Here is a 23539-nt window from a genome sequence, read left to right as displayed (position 1 = left end):
CTTCTCTGTAAAGGGGCGATCTGTTTTTAGTTTTGACGAAATGTTATGAGGAATGCCGAAATTAGCATGGGGATGTTTTGGTGAACGACGAAGGAATATTAACGAATGACGAAGCATTTATCCAAATCGTCAAAGGTTTTGCCGGAACTCAATCAGTTATGGCGAATAGCGAAGGTAATACCAACTGACGAACTGTGGAGTGGGATCAGCATTCCGTTTTGCTCATATGCTGAAGGTTTTGCCGGAATGCCTCTCACTGGCGCCACCTATGTGCTGATCGGACGAATGGGTTTTGCTGATTGGCCATCGAACAACGCAAAAAGGTGTAGAAGACGTGTACAGTGTGTCTAAAAAGAATGTACCGTCGCCACTACGTGGCGCTGGTGTCGCGAGCCGGTAGTTGGCTGAATCCGCACCAGACCACACATTCCCAAGCGCTAGGTGACAGCTGCGCAGCGGCCGGTAATAGCGTAAGCCCGAACCTTCGTGACACGACCCGGGGGGGGGGGGGGAGAGGGAGGGGAGCGTGCGGGGCAGCGCGTGTAGGGAGGGGTGCTCCGGCAAGCTGGCAGTTGTCGCGGCCAAAGGTCAAGGGGTCACACACCAAGCGAACGGACGCTGATGTGGGTTCGTGGGGATCATGAACTTGTGTGTGGTAGATGCGTCTTGCGATGCACGGGTGATACGCCAGGTCTAAGCCAAATGATTCAGGGGAGAGCTGAAGAAAAACACCTGGTCAACTACGGCGAATAATGGTGCTGAAAAATGGAAAGTATGGGTCAATGGCAATGCAAGCCTTCATGACTAGGTATAAACAACTTTTCTGAGGACGCAAAGGCCAGCATTGAATAACGATATCCGGATCGAAATTAGCAATGATTTATAATTAAATGCCGAACTATTAGCGCTGCAAAACCCTCCTAGTAAATTGTCAAGTCGGATTATACCCACTTGAATTAAACTATCCTAAATAAAATTGTTAATTAACTTTCTAACACTGACGTTCTTTATCATACGATAAGTATGGGGTTAACCAAGATTCAGCATCTTCCGCGTTCAAACAATCACCTGTAAGGCTAGAACATTAATGGCCAGGTAAAAACATGGTCGGGATTTGATTAACCGGATTAAAAGTCGATTTTTTTTCAGTCGGGATTTGATAAGTCGAATTTTTTTACGCCAACCGCATTTTTAAGTCAAGTCAGGTCACTGATCTATGACGTCATAAATGAGCAGTCCTAAAATGAACTGTGTGAAACTGTCCTAAACTGTCCTAAAATGAACATTTTAGGACTATGCTAAAATGTTCCAACTTCGCAACACCCTCAGTGCAGAGCTTTCATAGGGAGATGAAACTTACAGGATCTTATAGTATGATCGAGAGGTCTCACAACTTGTATAAATGTATATCTAGGATTTTCTGAAGGGTCGCCTGAGATCAGGTCAGTCTCTCACCATTAAAAGTCAGGGGAATATGGAAATTGCTCAGGGGCGGTCGCAGACTTGGAGTTTGAGGGGGGGGGCCAACTTGGCAAAGGGGCCCCTGCGCTGACCCGGGGGGCCCGGTGCTAGCTTAAAGGGGCCCACGGGCGTAGTGCACGGGTGCAGAAATCCAGGCCATTGCCGGTGAAGCGGGGGGGGGGGGTAGGGAGCGGCACCCGAGCGGAGGCTCAATGCGAGCTTTGAGGGTGTACCATGTCGAAAAGGTACCGATAAGTGCATTTTGAAGCATTGATATTGTCAATAATTCACGCAACTGTGAATGGATTACCGCAAAAGTAAAGGCGGCTTAGGCGGCTAACTTTGCCATTTTCTAAGATCATCGTGCTAAAACTTTTGACAGTGGGTCATCGGTATCTGTTCACTGTTCAATCACATGTGTTCCGTTTCATCTTTTTTTTTTACTTGGGCACAAATGTAAGTTTTGAAGATCATAACAGTAGCAAATGCTTCGAAAGATGGATAGTGGGCAAAATATCCTAAATTTGTCGTGCTGCATGGAAAGTAGTGTTGCTGAGAACAGGGGGTTTTGTTCCAGATTGTTGTGGATGCAGAATACATTGTCTGCACTCACTGCAGAATTATTGTTGGTGCAACTGCGCCCACTGCACCCATGGTTCCTACACCTATGGGCCCATCGATAGCGCTTCGGCGATACCTATCGCCTAGAGGCTGCAATGGGGCCCTTAGAGTACGGTGTCAGACCCCCCAGAGGCAGGCGTTGGACCCAAGGGTCAGCGAAGGGCCTCAAAGGCCCAGGTAGGGCCCTAGAGGCTGATGTGAGCCTTCAGAGGCAAGTGCATGACCCCCGAAGGTAAGGCATGAGACCCCCAGAGAACATAACAGGGCCATCATTGGCCGGTGTAGAGACCTCATAGGCCAGTTTGGGGCCCCTCAGAGGCTAGTGTGGTGCATCAGGTGTCGGTATGAGGCACTTAAAGACCGTAATGGGTCTTCAGAAGCCGGCATCGATCCTTCAGAAGCCAGTACGGGGCCCTCAGAGACACATAAGGGTCAGTTTGGGTCCCAGAGACAGAAATGGGACCATCAGAGGCCGATGTGGGACTTTTAAAGGCTGGTTTGGGCCCTTAGGGGCCAGCACAGGGCCTGCAAAGGGCAGTTTGAGACCATCAGAGACCGAATTGGGCACTCAGAGGCCAATGTGGGCCCTTACAGGCCAGCATGGAGCCCACAGAGGTTAGCGTGGGGGCCCTAAAAGACCGACATGAGCCGGCGTTGGACCCAGAGGCCAGTAGAGGGCCCTCAAAGGCCAAGATGGGCTCTCAGAGGCCGATGCGGGCCCTTAGAGGCCGGCATCGGGTCTTCAGAAGCTCGTGCGGGGCCCTCAGAGGCTAAGGTGGGTCCTTACAGGCCAGCACGGGCCCTCAGAGGTCAGTGTGGGGCCCTAGAAGACCGGCATAGGCCGGCGTTGGACCCCAGACAGAAGGCCCTCATAGGCCACGATGGGCCCTCAGAAGCCGATGCTGACCCTTAGAGGCCGGCATCGGGTCTTCAGAATTCAGTGCGGGGGAGGGCCCTCGGAGGCTAATGTGGGCCCTTACAGGCCAGCATGGGGCCCTCAGAGGTCAGAATGGACTGGCTGGCATTGGCATTGGCCGGCGTTGGACCCCAGAGGCCAGTAGACGGCCCTCGAAGGTCAAGATGGGCCCTCAGAGGCCGATGCGGGCCCTTAGAGGCCGGCATCGGGTCTTCAGAATTCAGTGCGGGGCCCATAGAGACTAATGTGTGTCCTTACAGGCCAGCATGGGGCCCTCAGAGGTCAGTGTGGGGCCCTAAAAGACCGGCATGGGCCGGCATTGGACCCCAGAGGCCAGCGGAGGGCCCTCAAAGGCCAAGGTGGGCCCTCAAAGGCCAAGATGGGCCCTCAGACGCCGATGCGGGTCGGCCGGCATTGGGTCTTCAGAATCCAGTGCGGGGGCCCTCAGAGGCTAATGTGGGTCCTTACAGGCCAGCATGGGCCCTTAGAGGTCAGTTTGGGGCCCTAAAAGGCCGGCATGGGCCGGCATTGGAACCCAGAAACCAGCGGAGGGCCCTCAAAGGCCAAGATGGGCCCCCAGAGGCCGATGCGGGCTCTTAGAGGCCGACATCGGGTCTTCAGAATTCAGCGCAGGGCCCTCAGAGACAATTATTAAAGGCTGGTCTTGGGACTCGAGAGACAGAAATGAGGCCACCAGATGCCGGTGTGAGACTCTCAGACGCCGGTTGGGCCCCTAAGGCCGGTTTAGGGGCCCTCAAAGGCCAGTGGAGGGCCCTCAGAGGTCAATGTGGGTCCTCAGCGGTCAATGTGGACGCATGACCGCCACTGAAGGGCCCTCAGAGGTCCGTGTAGGACCCTCAAAGACTGGTATGAGAGCTGTTAATAGCTGGCGTGGGTTTCTCGAGCCTCGTGACAATCGAATACGGGCCAGGGCCCCCATACGGCCATGGGGGCCCATCGGTTGTTTGGGGGGGGGGGGGCAAATGATATGATGGCCCCCCTGATTTGCCTTTGGGGGGCCATGGCCCTGATGGCCCCCCCCCCCTGCGACCGCCACTGAAATTGCTAGTTTGGTCCGGAAATGATATACAACTATCTCAAATTCTCAAGCACACGGAATCGTGATTTCATGCGCTCCTTGCAAGGTCTGATGCTTCAATTTTGCTTTGTTGATCTTGCGTGACGTCATTTATCACGTAACTAAGGCTATCAGTTTTTCGTCAATAACTCCCGATCAAATAAAGCTACCGAGTCGATAAAGCCACTAATGGACATGAAAAGACCTGCCGAATCGATTGATATGCAATATGACCTCCTTTGACCAGCTTCGTGACCTGACGGGCTGTGACCTGACCTTGACCCGAGGTTAACACCTAACTCTCGCCCGTATTGGTGTTTTTTCCAGCCTCAAACGTATAAGGGTCCGTTGGACCCCCCCCCCCTTGCCGTTTCGCCCCTGATCGAGCTAGAGCTTCGCGGAAAAAACGAGCGTGTTGGCCGTGACGAGAGGAAGTCGATGATAACCAATTTTAAGGTCCTAGGTCATCGGTTGACTTTCCAGGTCAGGTTAATGACCCAAAAGTCGGGGAAATCGGGACCTGTTAGAAAGTCGTAAAGCGTGGCTGCTATGGGGTTTTCAGGGTGCTGATCACGAATATCATGTTAGTTTTGATCACAGATGATGTCTTCATGCATTTAGGCCAGGTCGGGTCAGGTCAGGTCAGGTCAACCAGTAAGGGTATTCGTAGTAGGTGGCAACCGCCTCTGACAGCTTCGCAACATGTTACGAGGGCACCAAAACTACTTCGTAAATGTTCATATGTCAATGACCTGACCTGACTTTCCGGTGACCTTGACACCCACCCTTATGCATGGAAGCAAGATCATATCCCATGTTTGAACGCTTAAAACCACGAAAAGACTGCAAACGCGCCGCTAATGCGAGCCGACATACGCCGAATCGCGATTCCGGCCAAACATGGTCTCGAAAAGTAGGTCGCAGGTCAAAGGTCATTAAGGTCAGGGTCATGACAATTTCAGGGTGGGTGTAAAATTGATTAACGTGAGGGTACTGAAAGTTTCGTCGCGATCGGCCGCCTTTCACGCGAGTTATTCGCGAAAAACCGAGGGAGGGGGTCCGTTCGACCCCCTTCCCTTTATACGGGCGAGGGTTAAGTTGATCTCACCCGAAGAAAAAGCATACCATTCGACACGCCTGAGCTAGACAAACACGATGCTGCTAAAATCGCGGATCTGCGATCATTTTTAGCAAAGTTATTTACCAAAAACCGAACCTGTGCCTTGGGCCACTTGACCTGACCTCCGAAGTCATCGGCTGACCCTGGTCCTTAAAGGGACCCTCCCACCTTCAAAAAAGTTTATGAATTGGCATGAAAGTGATGTCGCTCGGTTCAGAAAGAGCGAAAACGAACATCTACCAAATTTCACCGAAAAATATTCACCGGTTTTCAAGATATTAGACTTTTACTTTTGTTTACTTTTTTGGGGATCTCCGCTGTTTCTAGCGACTTAATTTTAGAAGTGCGGCGTTTGCGGCAGATGTTGCGCGCAAGTAGCATATACCACCGCGTGCTACAAAACGTTTTAGTCAAACATTTAAAAATCGTTAGATATTTGCGCTGACGTCACACATTCAGAGGGGTATTCCTAAGCATTAGCCTCTCTGAATCAAAATGCTGCAATTTTGAAATTCAATATTTCCGATTTAAGGCATTTCTCGATGTTGTGAGTGCCGAAACCGGTAATTGTGAGCTAGGGACCCCATTTTGGCTATCTCAACTCAAATCTAATGTTAAGGTGGGAGGGTCCCTTTAAATCGGAGACCAATCGCTGCATTTCGTAACGACGCACACGATCGTTTCTTTCGTGAGGCTCTAGCTCAATTAGGGGCGAATCGGCGAAGGGGGTTGTTTCCTCACTTCCAACCCCCAACGTCCCCTCGGTATTCAGAAAACCTGAAGGTCCGGTGAGGGTTAAAACGTTTCTCCTGAACGAGGAAGAAATGTGAAAGTCAACGCTCTATAGACGTCCTGTAAAAGTGGCCATAATAATAATAAATTCGTTAGAAATAAGATGCTTTTTAACCCTATTAGTGGCAGGCTCCTGGCTACACGACTTACTCATATAAAATCGGGTGCTGGGACCAATCTTATAAACGCTTTAGAATGGACAGGGTGTCACTGGCTAAAGTTTGGGTGCAGAAAACGGCTATTACCTAAATGCAAAATGGTTTTCATGCATTTCAGTCAATTGTATATTGTCGGTCCCAGTGGCCGAGCTTAAAAAAAAATCGGTAGTGTTTTGCATCTTTTACGCCCTAAGAAACTACACCATCTATCGAAGTGGGCGGGCTTATTTGAATGGGAGGGCGCATTATGCACGAATCGTGTGCTTTCGTTTCTTTTGGACTGTATTTTACCACATCCACTGCTGGTATCACTATTAATATTATCTAATGCCGTGAATACGACAGCATTCCATTTATAAGATTGGGCCAATGGAGTCGCGCCCCGCGAGCTCGGTTTTCCGCTGGGCCGCTACAGGCCAGGAAGTCGGTCTTCGCCTGAGGGCAGGAGAGAGCGCGGGGTCAGCCAGGTATCGCCAAGTGCCGAGCGAAAGCCGCTCCCTTCCCTCTCTTCCCCTCTTCTCCCCTCCCCACCTCGGTATAGATGGGGAGGGACCGAACTGCCAATGACATGCGAGCGGTCAAGGCCGCTCGCGCGGCAGCGACCCTGGCGGCCGGGTGCCGCAATTGGGATTCAGCCAAGTTACCGATTCGCCTCCTGTGGGAGAGCCAAACCAGGGGACATACTTTTTAGATATGCTGTACAGTGTGCAGGGCACTGGCCATGTCCAGGCGCGCACACAGGATTTTTGAATGGGGGGGGGGGGGCACGACCCTCGAACTGGGCCCCCCATGCCGAAGGGCCCCCCCCAAAAAAAAAGAAATACGGCCCACGGGGTTATATGTATTTCGGTTGGTTTGAAGCTTGAGCTTTTGTCAATACATGGTAAAACAATTATTTCGGAACTAGCTTAATTTTCAAAACATTAATATTTTTACGCTAGCATGTTTTTTCTCAAATGCGACTCAGAGCCCGTACATATACCTAATCATCTAATTTATTACGTAAAACATTTCAATAATAAACATTTTTGCAAGTCCCTCAGAAATCAGCCCCGGGCAGCGACTAACTGCCGGCCGGCCCGGGTGGCTGATACTAGTAGCAGGGGCCGGTCACTGTTTGGCCCGGTTGTGTAGGAGCGGGAGCAGCACTCCTTTTTCACGTATATTCGCATATTTTTTTAGGCACATCGACATGAAATGTCATTATATCTGTTACGATGCGGGATCACAGACTAGAGATCCAGCTTATAACTTATATTTAATGTTTAACCGATGAATCAAATCAACAGGACTATGTACGATGCATGTCGGACACGTACCCAGAATTTCGCCCAAGAGGGGGTCACCTGCTGGTCACCCATAGGTGTAGCAACGTATCTCTTTGGTGAAGGGATACCTTTCACCAAAGTTTCAGATTGGTGAAGGATCCTTCACCGATCTTGGACAATGCAAGGGAGGGTCTTCACCTACCTATGCTTAGAACTACTGGATTCGACGGTTGATCAAATGTCTGTTTTTTAACCCGCGCCCGGCTGGGGGTCCTGGATTTCCACGCCCTGCTGGGGGGGGGGGTGTTTTAACACCCCCCCCTTCTAACTCGGCTCCTGGGCCACGTAGCGATACGCAGAAGGCGGCGTTCGAAAGAGCGCCAAAAATAATGACGAAATCACTTCGGTCACTTTTTTGGTCAGGTCAAAGGTCAGGTCACCAGAGGTCATTGAAGGCAAAATTTCGCCGATTTCCAGGTCGAATGTCGACAATTTCCAAGAAGCCAACGCATAGCTCGGGAACCAATAGAGCTACAGCGCCACGGAAAAGCGCATTCGATAGCCCTATTAACGCCCTTTCTGAGTGATTCTCTCAGATTTGACCTAACGTCAACGGTTTTGCCTGCAGGGGGCAAAAACTGCAAAAATAGCCGATTTTTTCGGAAACAGTTTTTCTGCAATAACTTTTGACTCAAGCCTTGTACGAGCTTATTTTCACTGGCATCGAGTTCCTCTCGTCAAGACGCATCGAATGAACTATAACTTAACCTTGAAAGGTCAACTTGAAAATTTGACCTCAGGTCAAGGTCATGACCTGACCGGACATTGTCATGTTGCATATTAGTGGATCTGTATCGTCGAGCTGAACATATATAAGGCGTTTTCATCGCTCTAGCATGCCTCTTTCAAAAGTTAGTCGCAAAAAACTGCTAGACACCATTCGTGACCTGAGATGACCTTAGGGGCATAAACAGGGGTCACGGGTGCCGTTTTCATGTTCAGTGTGTCAAAGTTACTTGTAATTTAGTGTTTGAGAGTGTTTAGAATGACTTTCGTCCGAAAAAGACGGTTTTGAATTTTCTCCCATTGACTTATAATACCTAGAGAGGTCGCAAAATTGACCCGACCTTAGGGCACCGATATGAAAATTCCGAATTTTGTACATACTGTTGCACTTATCAATTGCTGAAAGCTTCAAAGCGATCCGTCACTTGGTGTAGCTATGGCATACATTGAAACATTTTATGATGTGTTTATGAGGTGAGGTCACTTGTAGCGACCTGGTGACCTGACCTTGAAGGACCCTGGTCTGAAATTTTCACAAAATGTATAAAATTGATAGATGATAAGGTGCCGCCGTTTTTCAGATATCCGCGAAAAACCGCAGGGGGGATGGGTGTTCAAAAACCTCCCCCCCCCCTCCCAGCAGGGCGCGGGTTAACACACGTTGACCATTTGCCCCAGTAGTCAAAATTCCTTAGCCGAGGCCCTGATTTACATCTTGCTGTCATGGCAAGATGCACAATTCAGTTTTAGGCAGGCATTAAAAATTTGACGTTAATGGGATGATAAGGGCGTAAGATATCTGCGAAAAACAAGGGGTTGGCGAAATTCGCCCCCCCCCCGCTTGCACTGTGCGTGTTGGTTGGCACGGTCCTGTCCCTTTTCATAAGGTTCAGGTGGCATCCTTCACCAATATTTTTGGCGCTCCTACACCCATGTGGTCACCTGACCCCGGGCCCGCGAGTCACCCGGGGGCCCGGGGTCAGCTCAGGCAAGGATGTATCCAGGACATTTCGATGGGAGGAGGAAGGCACGGTGGGTCACCGGTGTGTGGCGCGCTCAGAGGTGCCAGTGAAAGGCCGTCAGATGCGCTGGTGTTGGGTCCTCACAGGCGCCGTTGCAGGGTCTTAGGGCTTAGAGCAGGGGTCGGCAAATGGTGGGGCATGCCCCCTTTGGGGGTAATGGAGCCCTTTCGGTGGGGGTAATGAGGGATTCTGAGAAAGCCTATCTTTTTAGAGTTTGTAGCTCCAGTGATGGAGCCATCGTGACTGTTGCATCCCAGGGTTCAAAGATTAGCCCAGGCCAAAGGCACAGCACACATTGATTAGATACCAATTTTCACGTACCTGCTCGCCTCACCATCTCACCCCTCCGTACAGTCGTACAAAAGCAGCTGCAACTTTTAACCGTCGCCCGTCTGTTGGCGTTTCAACAGCCGCTAACGTAAGGGGGAGGAGTCGATCGGACCCCCGCGGCCTCTCGGACTCTGATATGGAGCTGTGCATAAAAAAGACGAGCGTGCTACCCGTGACAATAGGAAGCCGCTGCTGCCCATTTTTAAGGTCCTTGGTCATTCCGTCTCATTCAAGAGAGCAATGACAAGCTTGTCGAGAAAATCGGGACCCGCTATAACTTCTTGAAGTGAGATTTTATGGCTCAAGATGATCTCCAGAAAAAGCTCATAAGCCAACGGTCATTATGGGTCCAGAGGCCAGTTTTACCAACAGAAAAATAGCCGCCTGCCGGAATTTTTGCCTAAAGATCGTTTCGCATATGGAGCGTAAACGGTAAAGCCCTATCCGCTTACGACCCCATCGCGTTTACACTCCGTATGTGAAGCGGTCTTGAGGCAAAAATTCCGGCAGGCGGTTATTTTTCTGTTGGTATAACTGGTCTCAGGTCATGATACTTTCCAGGCTGGTAAAAAAAAAATGATGGGCTCGAGGGTACAATTTGGTCGTGATCCAATGCCTTTTATGTGAGATTTTAACGAAAAACCACCCGCCGCCCCTATACGTACAAGGGTTAAATGGGATATAGCATAGGCGGCGGAACGGGGAGGGCACCGGGGCGCCGTGCACCCTTTCATTTTTGCATTTTAACATTAGCCCTATGGGCGTTGCATGGAAAGAATGGGACCAAAAGTCGGCAGTGCCCCCCCCCTCCCCCTTAATTGAAGGTGTTCCGCCGCTACTGGGATATAGGTATTAAATGTTTTGTGGAGGAAGTGTCATCTTTTAAATTTGATGCATTGGAAATGCACAAATACCCAAAGAGTTTCAGGACGGTATGGAATTTCAGAAAACTTGGTTGTGTCAGCAATGGGGTCTGGTAGGTGGGGGTAATGGCCCTGCCTGGCGCCCAAAAAGGGGGCACGACCCCGAATGACCTGCCGACCACTGGCTTAGAGACACTGGTGGGGCCATCATTGGCATGTGTGTGGCCCTGCAAAATGGCCTGCAAGTGGGAAGTGGCCCTTCATAGGCTGGCAAGGACACTCAGAGGCTAGTAAGAGGCCCTCAGAGTCACTGATACGTGGCCCTCAGAGGCGCCGGTGTGGGGACTCTCAGAGCCGCCGATGTAGGCCCTTAAGATGCGCTGGTGGGGGGTCCCTTGGAGGTGCAGTGTTCTAAAATTGGATTTTGGATGGGTGTGCTGACGGAGAAAAAAAAATCGTAGGATGAGAAAAAAGGAAATAAATAACCAAAGTGTATTTGCAAAATGGTATAATGCCAATTTGTATGCCAACTGATAAACCAGGATTTCATGTCAGAATCTTGACAGGTTGTGAAACAAAAATGTGGGTGCATCAACCTGTCAAGTGACATGTAAACTGGGTGTTGGAAATACATGAAACTTTTTTTTCAGAGAGGAAGCTAAGTCGGTCATTCGTATTTTAGGGATGAAAGTATTTTCCCCATTAGGTGTAATTTGCCACCAAAAAGTCTGAAAAATGGAACACTGTGGAGGTGGCGCGAGGGTCTCGCAGTTGCCGTTGTGGGTGCCTTTAGAAACACTGGTGTGGGCCGTGTGTCTATCACAGACGGATGTGGAGCGATAGCAGCCAATCCCTCGTTGGCCATTACTAGGGCCCTGAGCGGCCGGCGAGGTCTCTCAGAAACCGGCATTGGGCCTTTATGAAGATAATTGTGGCTACATAGGAGCCAATAACGTGCCCCACAAGCCCTGTGGTGTCCTTCCGAGTTGAAGTGCGGCCAGCACGAACCCTCTGCTACCAACTGGCGCCGCAGGGCCCCTCGGTTTCGAAGAAACCCTAAACCCGAGAACGGGCACGTACCCCCTCGCTCCCTTGCTATGTCACTGAATCCAAGTGATCAGGGACCCTTTAGGTAATCAGGGGCGTTTCAGATGACCAGGGGTTTTCAATTGATCAGGGGCCCACCAGGTGACCATGGGCCCCTCTGGTAACCAGGCCTTAAGGGGCCCTCAGATGACCTCGAAGGGCTCTCAGATGGCCTTAAAGGGCCCTCAGATGGCCTCAAGTAACCAGGGACCCCATCAATAACCAGGGCCCCTCAGTAAACGGGGGCCACTCAGGTAACTGTAGGAGTCCCGCAGATAACCAGGGTCGGCAAGGTTTCTCAGGTCCGTTTTTGACAAGGCTCGCACTCAGGTGCGAGCCCTTTGCCATCAGCAGAGGGCCCTTTCAAGCCTTTTGAGGGCCGTTTAACGTCTTTGGAGTTCCCATTGAGGCCTTCTAAGGGCCCTTTGAGCAGTCGGGGGGTCTTTGAGGCCTTTTGAGGGCCTTTTGACGTCAGCTGAGGACCGTTGGACGCCAGCTGAGGACCGTTTTTGGGCCTTCTGATGGCCATTAGACGCCAATGGATGACCCTCTGACACCAACTGGGGCCCTCTGACACCAGCTAAGGGCCCTTTAAGTTTGACGCTAGCTCAGGGCCCTCTGACATCAGCTGGGGGGCCCTCTGACGCTAGTTCAAAACCCTTTGACGCTCTTTAAGGCCTTCTGAGAGCCCCTTGAGGCTTTCTAAGGGCCCCTTGAGGCTTTCTGAGGGCCGCTTGACGCCAACTGAGGACCGCTGGACTCCAGTTGAGGACCGTTTGAGGCCTTCTGATGGCCATTTGGCGCCAGCTGAGGGCCATCTGGCACCAGCTGGCGATTGACGTTAGCTGAGGGCCCTTTGAGGCCATCTGAGGGCCCTTTAAGGCCATCTGAGAGCCCTTGGAGGTCATCTGAGGGCCCCTTAAGGCCATCTGGGGCCCTTCGAGGCCATCTGAGGGCCCTTTGACACCATCTAAGGGCCCTTTGACACCAGATGAGGGCCCTATGCCGCTAACTGAGGGCCCTTTGAGGTCATCTGAGGGCCCTTCGAGGCCATCTGAGGGCCTTTTGAGACCATCTGAGGGTCCTTTAAGGCCATTTGAGGGCCCTTTGTACACGGTCTTCGGTGGTCTAAGGATTACCTTCGGCCGCCTCAAATGGGCCCTTATTCCTTCGAGCTGGGCCCCCCCAACTCGAATGGGGGGAGGCGCCCTTGGCCATGTCGCAAGAGCATTAACAGTGAAGGGATAAATAGCAATCAGTGGCCACCATTGAAGAAGTGAAAATGACAACGAAACCCGGTGTTCCCAGGCGGTCACCCATCCAAGTACTAACCGGGCCCGGTGCTCCTTGACTTCAGTGATCGGACGGGAACTGGTATTTTCAGCATGGTATGGTCGTTGCCGACGAGAGCCGTCCATCTTCAACTCCTTTATCTGTAACATAAAACATGACGTCACAACTCTGGCACTGATAAGCCTCAAACGCCACAGTCATTGCCTTTGGCCAAGCGGATGGCTTGAGTGATGGCGCTGCTCAGTCTCATTGCTTATGTGACCACCAAAAACACTGCCAAGTACCGATAGGTTACAACAAGCAAATGGCTCGCAAGCAATATGTAAAGGACGATGACACCAAACACATGAGTGAGAAGGGCAGTTGAAAATCGGCACAACTGAGAAATGACCCCCGTCAAATCTCGAGACAAAAGCGGCACTTACACCCACGCCGGCCGGGGGGGGGGGGGTGCCGCCCCCCATAGTTTTTTTTTCGCGATAGCTCCGAACGCCACGGCGATACAGAGATGAAGCTTGGCATACCTGAATTTCGATTCAAGCCGGATCTTTTGACACCAACCACAATTTTCAGGTCATGTCAGGTCACCGACCTATGACCACTGGCGGATCCAGGGCTTCAGCGCGGGGTGGGGCATTCCAGGTCACGGAGCCAAACCTACATACTACATAGGTTACCCCCAAATCCTGTTTTCTCATCGGATTTAGGCCACTTATTTTTCGTCATAGTCCTGACACGAGTTTTTTTCTTGAAAAAAACAGAAATGGTAGGACAACTGACCCCCATTTGCAGATCCAGGAGGAGAAGGCTTTTGGGACAAATACCCGGGCAGCGCCAGAAATCGACGAAAATTGGTGGGGCCGTTGGGGCCCTCAGAATGACTGGTGTATAGAGCCGACCCAGGGCCGCCGGTGTGGAACCTGGCGTGGGACCATCAAAGGTATCGGTGTGGGTTCCCCAGAGGCAGTGGTGTGGGGCCCTTGGAGGCACTGGTGCAGGAACCACAAAGGATCCGGTGTGGGCCCTCTAAGGTGCTGGTATGAGGCCCTCACATGGACGCCATTGTGGTGCCTCAGACACTGGTGTGGCGCTAAGCCCATACCATTCACAGATGGCTGTGTGTGGGGCCCTTGGAGTTGTTGGTGCGAAATGTGAATGCTTAATAACCCAGTAGGACCTCTCAGAGACCGACAAAGGGCCCTCAGAGGCCGGTAACGGGCCGTATGATGCCAAAAATGGGCCTTCACAGGCGGCAAGTGAAGGCCGGCAGTATCTCGGCAGTATCTTCAGGAGCCCTGTGGAGTTCTTAGAGATCGGCATGGTACTCTCAGACGCCGGTGGGGCCGAGTCACCGATGTAGGACCTACAGAGTTACCGGTGGCTGGCTGCCAGAGGCACTGGTATCGGGCCCAGAGGCGCCGGTGTAGGACCCTCAGAGTCGCCGATGTGGGGCCTCAGGAGACACTGGTGTCTCAGAGGTGGCGGTGTAGGGCCCTCAGACGTGTCTGTGTGGTGCCCTCACAGTCGCCGGTGAAGACTTTCAAAGGCATCGTTGTGGGAGTCCTCACTCCTCAGAGACACATGCATGGGGGCAAGGGGTCTTCAAGAGACCATCAAGGGTCAGCAGAGGCCTTCAGGAGCCCTGTGGGATCCTGGAGACTGGCGTGGTACTCTCAGGCGTCACTGGGAGCCCTCAGAGTCACCAGTGCGGGGCCCACAGAGTTGCAGGTAGGTAGCCGTCAGATGTGCCTGCTTAAGACCTTCAGAGGCGCCAGTGTGGGGTCCTCAGAGCCGCCGCCGATGTAGGGCCTTAAGAAATATTGGTGTTAGTCACTCAGATTGGCGGTGTTGGGCCCTCAAAGGCGCCGGTGTGTGACCCTCACAGGCGCCGTTATGGGCCCTCAGAGACACTGGTGTGGAGCCGTTCCATGCGGGTATGGGCCAGGACCCTAATTAGAGCTGACGCTTAATAGGTCAGCAAGGTCACTCAGAGGCCAGCACAGGGCTCTCAGAGGCCGGAGTGGGGCCCTTATGGAGATGTGTGATATGTGGGGACTCAGGAGCCCGTGACTACGTGAGGTGCTCTCACTAGTCCTGCGGGTCTTATCTCTGTCGAAATAAGGCACGCTTGGACCCTGAGCGGCCCATTGGCACTGCAGGACCTCTCGGCCCATAGGGCATCATGCATCTAATGAGGCGGCACGCGCCCCTTGTGCCCCCTCCCCCCCCCGGTTACGCTGCACTAGCTGCGGCCATACAGGTAAATCATACTCTAACCGTCCCCGTCCCTATTCCCAAGCATAGGCGGGGGCCGATTCCTGGTTTGCGCAATATGAGTGCCATCGTTAGACAATACGGTCAAAAGGGTTGAAGCGGCATTACTCCCCTGTGGTAAGAACTAAAAAGCAACATATTTTTAGACAAAATAAAGCAATGATAACTAAATTGAGGTTACTAAAACGACTCTGATCACAAAAGTAGTTACTGGGAAGGCTTTCTAATCCATTTTTATTCAGTTTCTCGTTATAGGCGTAAGAAGTGTAAGTCTGAACGGGGGGGGGGGCATACCTGTACTGAATGCCCTCCCCAGGCTCCTGTCGGGGGGGGGGGGGCATATGCCCCTAATGCCCCCCTGGATCCGCCAGTGCCTATGACATCATAAGTGAACCTCTGCATGGTCTTAACCCTTGCCCCACTGGGGTCTGCGTATAACGCGCCCTACTGGTGGTGGGGGGGGGGGGCTCTTCCATTCCATTCTAGAATGTTTATTGCACATCGACAACCTAGTAAAACGATCGGAAAATAAACATGAATAACAGAGATAAAGCAAAATACCTCTCGTAACATAATCAGATAGTCACCATAAACATAAAGCAACATGAACATAGCCTTCAGATCAACGTCGAATATAACATAAACATACAACGTAATGACGGTAACGTAGCGTAGTGAAACAAAACTACCACTGCCGCCGCCACGACAGGCCACTGACCCAACCTATGCCGTCACTCAGCCCACCGGGGGCGCCGCCCACAAAACAGAATAAGGTAGGTAAATTAAAAGCTGTGCGAACGAAGCAAGAAATTTTGGAAATGCTGAGCCACCGCACGACAGTCCCCGTCGCCAAGATCGTCGCCATGCAAAAGAACACGTAATAACCATGAAGTTGACATTTGACCAAAATTTTCGGGAAAAATTTGCAGCATGTCCCGATAAAGTTCCTCTCTCTGCAAATTATAGTTGGGATACGCGAGAATGAAATAATGAATATTTTCTGTTTCAAAGCCAAAAACACATTCAGGTGTATAGTGCCTTTGTATTTGATATAAATGTGAATTTAGTTGTGACATTTGCATTCATAGCCTGGAATGGAAAATATTGCCCATTTTAGTGCCAATTTTTGCAATACGGAGTAGGCCCAGGCACCCTCAGTCGCCTCGAGAACTCTCGTTGAAAGGAACGAGGAGGAAGGGATCGGATGGTTTCGGAAAGCTGGTTCCAGGATTTGCCTGTTGAGAGGAAAAAGGACTTCTGGAAGGATGTGGTCCGGTTGGGAGGCATGGTGTAAGTGTTGGAGTTGCGTGGTGTTCTGCCGGTGTTTTCTGCACGTGTTTCTGGCCTTATTATCGTGATATAATATGGCGTTTGGTGTCTTGGATTAGTGAATATATGATATAAAGTGAGTTTGTGTATTTGTCGTCTTACAGTCAGTTTCTCCCAGCCCAAGTCTTGTAGAAGTTTCTCGGTTGACGTCCTGAACATAGCCCCCGTCACAAGTCACCCTGTTCTGTTTTGTAGCGTGTCAAGTTCGGCAGCGTCTTGTATTTTTATGTGTCCGTCATATATTGTGTTACAGCAGTCAAAGTAAGGTCTTATATACGTCTTGTAAATTTGGTCCAGAATGGGCCTTGGTATAGTTACGAGCGAGCGAGCGCAGCGAGCGAAGCGAAGTCTTTTCAATATAACGGAAAAATCTCAGTATGAACGGGCCCGGCCCGGCCCGGCCTGTAACGCTTTTGAGAGGCTTATATCTCAGCAACCGCTGGACCGATTGGCCTGCGGTCTTTTTTGCTGGGTAGCCCCATCCCTTCTACCCCGTAATTGACTACTTTTGATACATCTCAGTGACCGTCGTGGCACGTGCCACGTGAAAAGTCAAGGGTGTTCAAGCAGTTTTGCAAAAGTAATGATTTTGAGAGGCCCATATCTCAGCAGCGGCTTGAGCGATTGTATTGCGGTAATTTTTATAGGGTAGCTGCATCCCTTCTACCAAAGGTCGGATACTCTTGATCTATGTGAGTGACCCCCACTGCACGTGCAATATACAAAAAGAAGAGGTGCCAAATTTGTTCCCATTTCAGTAACTCGGTAATTACTGGGGCGATCTCGCTGAAACTTGGCATGCAGGTAGGCACCCACCAGGCAATGAATTCCCACGTGTTGCGGATAGGGTGCTACTGCACGTGCGCACGTGCAGGGGCGTTTCCAGATCTCGAGAACGGCTGGGCCGATTGCGCTCAAATTTGGTACACGGTTGGGGATCGGTTAGTAGGGTGCCGTGCAAAAGTCATTTTGGACCCCGTTTGCACGTGCGCACGTGCAGAGTGCCGCTTCCAGATCTCAGGAACGGCTGGGCCGATTGCGTTCAAATGTGGTACACGGTTGGGGACCGGTTAGTAGGGTGCCGTGCAAAAGTCAGTTTGGACCCAGTTTGTACGTGCGCACGTGCAGAATGCCACTTCCAGATCTCAGGAACGGCTGGGCCGATTGCACTCAAATTTGGCACACCGCTAGCGACCGTTTAGTAGGGTGCTTTGCACAAGCCCCGTTGGAAGTACCCTCTCGCCCTTCCGCACGTGCAGGGCTCACTATCTCGCTCGCTCGTTCTTCGCCCCAAAGGCGTTTTACTGGTATGTAACGTGCAATGGAGTAGATTGGACTGAGTGATTTGTGTAGCTTCTTGCATATTGCATTGACGTGTTGGTGGAAGCGTAGGTCCTTAGAAATTGTTAAGCCAAGGGGAGTATGAGTTTCATTAATGGGTACGTTTTCGCCCTCGAAAGTGAGCTTTGGTGGTGTGTACTGATGTCTGTGTGAAAATGTTTGTTGGATGGTCTTCGTAGCGTTGAATGTAATTGCCCATTCTCGACCATATGTATTTGTGGATTTCGTTGAGGTCTTGTTGTAGTGATAGCTGTACGACGTCAATGTCTGCTGTCGTGTGCGAGGCGTAGATAGATTTGTCGTCAGCTAAAAAAGAGAATGTCATTCTTTATTCGTCTTGAAAGTCCGTCGGATACCTAAGTGCCAGCAAAGGCCCGAGTACGGATCCCTGCGGGCAGCCCGCATTTATTGTTTTAGTGGCCGAGAAGGTGCTGCTGATCCGTACTCGGTGTGTCCTGTCACAAAGATATGATTTTAACAGTCGAAAAGTGAGTCAGTAATTCCGAAGTCGTGCTTACTCTTGTACAACAGTCCGTCATGCCAGATCTTGTCAAAGTATTTAGAAATGTCGAGGTAAGTAGCAGTAAAGTCTCGTCCCATGTCCAGTCTCGTGTGATGGCGCTGCTCAGTCTCATTGCTTATGTGACCACCAAAACACTGCCAAGTACCGATAGGCTGCAACAATAAAATGGCTCGCAAGCATTATGTAAAGGACGATGACACCAAACACATCAGTGAGAAGGGCAGCTGAAAATTAGCACAACTGAGAGATGACCCCCGTCAAATCTCGAGACAGAAACGGCACTTTCAGGGACAGGACATACCACTGCCATTTGGCGACATAACGCGATCTGAGCCCCCTGACAAAAATTGGTTCAACGTCTTTCGATGGTTTCAGTCCCGTTTCGAATGACAATTTTGGCATTCAAAGTCACATGTTCACCAACGATTCTCTGTTCACGAACAGTTCGTGAACGTTCATGAATGTTCATGAACAAGTCATCCTTTCTGATATCTTTCGAGCAATTGTTATCATACGGTGCAGACATGACTGCAGGCATGTTTTACATGTGAAAAATGCACCAGTGATATCTAAGTACGTGAATCGTGATTTATAATTATTCTTGCAACGCTGAGGCTTAAATTGTGCATTTAAGACCTTGCATGACGTCATATAAGACGCCACTAAGGTTGTTTGGTGCAGTAGGAGCTTTTCGCTAATAACTTCCGATCAAATTGAGGTAGCGAATCGGTTGAGCCATCAATTGACTCAGAAAGAACTGCAACATCGAATGATGTGCAGCATGACATCCTCCATGCAGCTTCGTGACCCGAGTGGCTTTGACCTGACCTTGACCTGAGGTCAACATCCTAAAAAGGCCTAATCAAAACAAAAAGTATATCAGTCGACGCGCCTGGCAACGAAGAGCACGACGGTGCCACAATCGCGGCTCTGCTACCATTTTTGGTGAAGTTATTAACCAAAAACCAAACCCTTACTTCATGACATTTGACCTGACTTCAGGGGTCACCGGTTGGTGTAAGACCTTGAAATCGGATACCAATCGTTGTGGTTCGTAAAGACGCACACGCTGGTTTTTTCCGCAAGGTTTTATCTCAATTAGGAGTGAAATGGCTAAGGAGGGGTCTTATCTACCCCTCTTTACCGTGTTCGCGAACAGTTCATGAACGTTCGCGAACTGTTCGTTGTTTGTTTACCAAAATTTGACCGATGACGTCACTTGTTCGCGAACACATTTGTTCGTGAACAGTTTGTTTATGTTTGTTTATTTGAAAAAAAAATTAAACAAACACCAAACCCTGCACAAGAACAAGTTGGTAAGCGAACTCCAGAAAGTTGATTTCAAAGAGCGCTGAGGTCCGGTGGGCGCCACACTCGCCGGAGCTCAACGTCGTAGAATTCTTCCTCTGGGGCTATGCAAAGTCCGAGGTCGATGAGGAGAGTCCCCAGGATATTCTGCGGCTGAAGGATGCCATTGGAAGCTGCTTTGGTTCCATTTCCTTAAAGGTAGACTGCCACCTTTTTTTCACAAAACGGTTTTCACTAGAGCTGAGCCACCTATGTCCCAGACTGAAGTCGGTTTTCCGAAATTCGAACCCGTTTGCGAGAAATCGGAGACCAAAGTTCAGTTTGATGCCATTTTTTTAGTCCAAGAAAACCGACATCTCTACTGTTTATCGATAACTTTGAAACATGAATTTTCTTATCTTTTGGTAAATATATGTCAAAACTTTGATCGTTTCGAGATCAGAGAAGAATTTTGGAGTGTCAAAATAAAAGTTAAACTTATATATTCAGTAGTTCATTTTTCCAAAAAAGTGTGGGAAATGGGGTTTAGCATGGGCCAGACCCATTCCAAATGAGCCATGATTTTTTAAATGTTTTACGAACTTAAATGCAAAATAAATTAAACATGGCCAATTTCTTATGAAATCATATATTAGTAAATCATAAAATACCTTACTTTTTCAAATAAAATGTAATAATCTTATGACCTTGAAGTCTAGTGATGTGTAAACATTGTCGCTAGACATTAACCGATTGATAATTGTATGATAATCGACAATTTTTTTCGCGATTCACGTGATGATACTTTGTCAGGTGAATTCTAAAATTTTGTTTTGTCCAGGGAATAAATCATAGGCCGATCTGAGAAAACTTTTTGAAGGTGGCAGTCTTCCTTTAAGAATGTGGTGCGTCCGCGCCATCGCCAACTTTAGGCCAGTGGCGCAGCCAGGGGGGGGGGGTGAAAGGGGTGAGATCTCACCCCCGTCTCTTATCCTAGGGGCCCACCGTCGATTCGAACTGCAACGTTATGCAGCCTGACATTTTTTATCACAATGTCAATTGTCAAGCTCCGTCATAGGACTGAAAAACAGTTTTCAGGTCTGATAGCCCCCCTCCCCCCTCCTTTAGGATTTATAGTCGCATTTTATGATTTAAGAGGGTAGATCCAAGACCCGATTGAACTAATCCAATGCCTAGGAGGGCTCGTTCCATGGCATGAGAGGGCCATTTCAGGCCTGAGAGGGCCCATTGCAGGTCTGTGAGGGCCCATTTCAGGCCTGAAGGGGCCCATTTGAAGCTTGCGAGGGCCCATTTCAGGCCTGAGCGGGCCCATTTCAAGCTTGAGAGGGCCCATTTCATGCCCTAGAGGGCCTGTTTGAGGCTAGAGAGGGCCCGTTTGAGGCCAGAGAGAGCCCGTTTGAGGGCTGAGAGGGGCCCATTTCCGGCACCATTTCAGACCTGAGAGGGCCCAGTTACGGTATAAGGGGGCCCTTTTTCGACATTTCCGGGCTGAGGGGGCCCATTTCAGGTCTGAGAGGGCTAATGTCAGGCCTGAGAGGGCCCATTTCAGGCCTGAGAGGGCCCATTTCAGGCCCTAGAGGGCCCATTTCAGGCCCTAGAGGACCTATCTATTTGAGGGCTGAGAGGGGCCATTTCAGGCCTGAGAGGGTCCATTTGATGCTATGAGGGCCCATTTTAGGCCTGAAGGGGTCCATTTCAGGCCCTAGAGGGCATGTTTGAGGCCTGATAGGGCCCATTTCAGGCCTGAGAGGAGCCCATTTTAGGTCTGAGGAGGCCAATTTCAAGCTTGAGAGAGCCCATTTCATGCCCTAGAGGGCCTGTTTGAGGCTAAAGAGGGCCCATTTGAGGCCAGAGAGGGCCCGTTTGAGGCCAGAGAGGGCCCGTTTGTGGGCTGAGAGGGGCCCATTTCAGGCATAAGAGGCACCATTTCAGACCTGAGAGGGCCCAGTTACGGTATGAGGGGGCCCTTTTTCGACATGATAGGGACCATTTCCGGGCTGAGGGGGCCCATTTCAGGTCTGAAAGGGCCAATTTCAGGTCTGAGAGGGCTAATGTCAGGCCTGAGAGGGCCCATTTCAGGCCCTAGAGGACCTAGCTGAGGCCTGATAGGGGCCCATTTGAGGTCTGATAGGGCTAATGTCAGGACTGAGAGGGCCCATTTCAGGCCCTAGCTAGGACCTATTTGAGGCCTGAGAGTCTACTTCAGGCCTGAGAAGGGCCCATTTCAGGTCTGAGAGGGCCCAGTTCAGGCCTGAGAAGACATCCCAGGAATGAAAGGATCATCCTATGTGTGGGAGGGTCCGTACTCCGTGCCTGGTCTGGGTCTGAGAGGGCCTACCCCAATCCTGATTGAGCCGATATCATGTTTGATATAGGTCAACTCACCACATGTATATTGATGGCCCAGTTCATGTCTAATGGGCCCATCTCAAGACTCAGAGATTCTATGCTTCAGGAAGCCTACACCAAGCGTGAGGGGCCCATAGAGGTTTTTGAGGCTCATGGAGGTCAGAAGCGGCGGAACACCTTCAATTAAGGGGGGGGGGGCACTGCTGACTTTTGGTCCCATTCTTTCCATGCAACGCCCATAGGGCTAATGTTAAAATGCCAAAATCAAAGGGGGGCACGGTGCCCCGGTGCCCTCCCCGTTTCGCCGCTTATGATGGAGGTCCCGCAGTACGATATGTCAGCCTCTGAGAAAGCCATGCAGGGCCCTGCCAAGCCGACATCTGAAAATCTTCTCCTCAGGCCTGTGCCTGCCTCACCGCCCGGCCCCACCCCGACGTCTAGGGGTTTGACGCCTAGGAATTTATCAAGACCCCACACCGGTCCATGATGGCTCCAAACTGACACCTGAGGCTCCTGCACCGGCTTTTGAGGTGCCCACCGACCTCTGATAGCCACCACGCAGGCCTCAAAAGACCATGTCGATTGTCGATACCTAAACCCCGAAGTCTTGGAAGGCCTGTGCTCTATGCAGATTCTTGAAGGAAAAGCAGGAAAAGTTTTGCCTATTTCGACACTCGAGGACATAAAAAGCTATAGCGCGCTGAAAGTGGGTTCGATAGCTCTCTAACTCGTGCAATCAGCCATGGGGGGGGGGGAGGGGGGTGCGTATCGGCCAAACCCGATCATAATTTAAGACGGCTAGAAAGACGAGAAAAGCAACGGATAGCTATAGCATGCTTCAGAATCGTAGATGTCATTTTTCGATTAGGTCATCGCTGAGGTCATTGAAGATGAAATTATGATAAAATTATGATAAACACAAAGACAAGATTAGGACGAAAAAATTCTTGTTTTTATATTTTTCACTAATAACCGTATAACTCGTGAACCAAAGAGCTAGAGCTTTGCGGAACAACTCATTCGATAGGCCTTTCAAAACGCTTTCGCTTTTAATATTTGACCCCAAGGCCTCATGTCAATGGTTTGGCAACAGAGCACAGGGTAAAACCGGCAAAACCATCTAAATAGTCGCATTTTACCAAAACAGTTTTGCTAAGAATTTTTGCAAGGACTTTGGTGAGAAAAACTATGAGACATTTACTTTGTCATTATTCTCTTGTTAACATGCATCGATTGGGATACCTATAATTTCACATAAAAAGTTCAATTTCAAAATGTGACCGCAGATCAAGGTCATGCCCTTACTTGAGAAGTTCATGATGGTCATCAACCGATCCGTATGGATGATTAACACCTTCAAGACAATGTCATAACTCTACTTCCTCTCCTAGGTATATCAAAAGTAACAGTCGAAAACTGATGTTGAGCTTTTTTAAAAGCCTTTTGACCTAGTCCGACCCTTTGAGTGGCCGCTGGCCATCAATTGCACGCTGTCCATCAAATATGGACAGAATGGTCGTGTTTCTGTAAATATGCTGTTTTTTTTTTACTTGCCTCTTCAGATCAAGAGATATTTGTCCTTTTCCCCGATTTGACTGGTAATGATGACAATGATCTGAAC

At 50.2% G+C, this 23539-nt stretch overlaps 1 non-coding gene across 1 annotated transcript; it reads right to left on the bottom strand.

The window, feature by feature from the left end:
• Nucleotides 1–12784: 12784 nt before the first annotated feature.
• Nucleotides 12785–12903, bottom strand: LOC122373817. The gene has a single exon (XR_006255113.1). It is a non-coding gene; the product is annotated as a 5S ribosomal RNA (ribosomal RNA).
• Nucleotides 12904–23539: the final 10636 nt, after the last annotated feature.

The sequence above is a fragment of the Amphibalanus amphitrite genome, unplaced genomic scaffold (genome assembly GCF_019059575.1).
Source record: "Amphibalanus amphitrite isolate SeventyFive unplaced genomic scaffold, NRLGWU_Aamphi_draft 001555F_arrow, whole genome shotgun sequence".
Classification (NCBI taxonomy): Eukaryota; Metazoa; Arthropoda; class Thecostraca; order Balanomorpha; family Balanidae; genus Amphibalanus; species Amphibalanus amphitrite.
This window is presented reverse-complemented; position numbering and strand designations above follow the sequence as displayed.